At 42.6% G+C, this 2,462-nt stretch overlaps 1 pseudogene; it reads left to right on the top strand.

The window, feature by feature from the left end:
* The window catches only part of LOC104984656, a 4,291-nt pseudogene that overhangs the window by 509 nt on the left and 1,320 nt on the right, over positions 1-2,462 (top strand).

Here is a 2,462-nt window from a genome sequence, read left to right on the forward strand (position 1 = left end):
TTTTGGAGAAGGCAATGGCACCCCACTCCAGTACTCTTGCCTGGAAACCCCCATGGATGGAGGAGCCTGGTGGGCTGCAGTCCATGGGGTCTGGAAAGTCGGACACGACTGAGTGACTTCACTTTCACTTTTCACTTTCCTGCATTGGAGAAGGAAATGGCAACCCACTCCAGTGTTCTTGCCTGGAGAATCCCAGGGATGGGGGAGCCTGGTGGGCTGCCATGTGTGAGGTGGCACAGAGTCAGACACGACTGAAGTGACTTAGCAGCAGTAGCAGCAGGGACTTTTTTGGTCGTCGTAGCTGGCTTTGGCATTTTAGTAACTTGGGCAAGAGTTTCTGCCTCTCTTCAGTTGGCGCCCAAGCGTCTGGAGTGGCCGATCAGTGGCAGGAAGTTCCAGCATCTGAAATTTTCAGAATTGATCTCAAGTCTGTTTCCATTGCCAAATCTGTCGTTTTAAAGTTGTATCCTTGGAAATACAATTCGGGGGAGGGGGCGGAGGGTGGGGGATGATATCAGAGAATGTGTTAATACCCTGACTGAGATGTCAGCAGACTTGCCAACGTTTGTCTTGGTGGCAACAAATGAAGCCAAACTGTATCTTAAAGAACCTGTTGTCCCTTTAAATACAGCATTGCCACAAGCTGCATTTGAGGCCCATTGCAGCAGCATTTCCTGGAGGCCACTGACAAGAGACCCTTCAGGTCTTTCTTACTGATGGACAGATGAAGGAAGTAGTTCAGCAGATCATTGGTGTCCTGAGTATCGCAGTCAAGAGACGTGTCTTGTGTTTACCTAGGGATGAAAACCTGACACCAAGCGAAGTTTTGAAAACTAGTAATAGGAAAGCAAATGTTCCAATTATCTTTTCTGGAGGCATTGATTCCATGGTCATCACAGCCCTGTTGACCATCATATTCCTTTCAGTTCAGTTCAGTTCAGTCTCTCAGTCGTGTCCAACTCTTTGCGACCCCATGAATTGCAACACGCCAGGCCTCCCTGTCCATCACCAACTCCCAGAGTTCACTCAGACTCATGTTCATCGAGTCAGTGATGCCATCCAGCCATTTCATCCTCTGCCATCCCCTTCTCCTCCTACCCCCAATCCCTCCCAGCATCAGAGACTTTTCCAATGAGTCAACTCTTCGAATGATGAACCAATTGATCTTCTTGAAGTACACTTGATTTACAACATCATATTAGTTTCAGGTGTAGAACACAGTGATGCAAAATTTTTGCACATTATTCTACTAACATTATAAAGTCTTTTTAAGTCAAATGTAATAGTCTATTCTGATTTTTTTTCTTCTTATACTCATTTTGGTACATTGTGTTTTTCAAGGAATTTTCCCACTAGATTTACGTAGTTGAATTTATTTGCAGAAACAATGTAGTTTATCATCACTTTGATATGACTAGGAACTATAGTAATATTTCCTCTATGAACTCTGATATTGGCATTTTATTATTATTTCTTTTGTTTGATCACCCTGTCTAGAGATTTAATCTGACAAATTTTGCAAAAATCTAATTTTTATTTTCTACTTCATATTTTCTATGTCCTATTTTATTGCACATTTTTTAAAATGTCATTGTCCAGCAGAAGTTTTTAATTTCAAAAGAGTTCAACTTATCAATTGTTTCTTTCATAAATCATGCTTTTAATTTTGTATCTAAAATGCCATCACCAAATCCAAGGTCACCTAGATTTCCTCCAATATTATCTTCTTCTAATAAGAGTTTTACAGTTGTACATCTTTCAGTTCAGTTCAGTCGCTTAGTCATGTCTGACTCTGGGACCCCATGACTCGCAGGACGTAAAGCCTCCCTGTCCATCACCAACTCCCGGAGTTCCCACAAACTCATGTGCATCGAGTCAGTAATGTCATCCAGCCATCTCATCCTGTGTGGTCCACTTCTCCTCCTACCCCCAATCCCTCCCAGCATCAGGGTCTTTTCAAATAAGTCAACCCTTCTCATGAGGTGGCCAAAGTATTGGAGTTTCAGGTTTAGCATCAGTCCTTCCAATGAACACCCAGGACTGATCTCCTTTAGGATGGACTGGTTGCATCTCCTTGTAGTGCAAGGGACTCACAAGAGTCTTCTCCTACACCACAGTTCAAAAGCATCAATTCTTCGGTGCTCAGCTTTCTTCACAGTCCACCTCTCACATCCATACATGACCACTGGAAAAACCATAGTCTTGACTAGATGGACCTTTGTTGGCAAGTAATATCTCTGCTTTTTAATGTGCTATCTAGGTGGGTCATAACTTTCCTTCCAAGGAGTAAGCATCTTTTAATTTCATGGCTGCAGTCACTATCTGCTGTGATTTTGGAGGCAAAAAAATAAAGTCTGACGCTGTTTCCACTGTTTCCCCATCTATTTGCCATGAACTGATGGGACCAGATGCCATGATCTTAGTTTTCTGAATGTTGAGATTTAAGCCAACTTTTTCACTCT

This window comes from Bison bison, unplaced genomic scaffold, assembly GCF_000754665.1.
Source record: "Bison bison bison isolate TAMUID 2011002044 unplaced genomic scaffold, Bison_UMD1.0 scf7180017845424, whole genome shotgun sequence".
In the NCBI taxonomy this organism is placed as follows: Eukaryota; Metazoa; Chordata; class Mammalia; order Artiodactyla; family Bovidae; genus Bison; species Bison bison.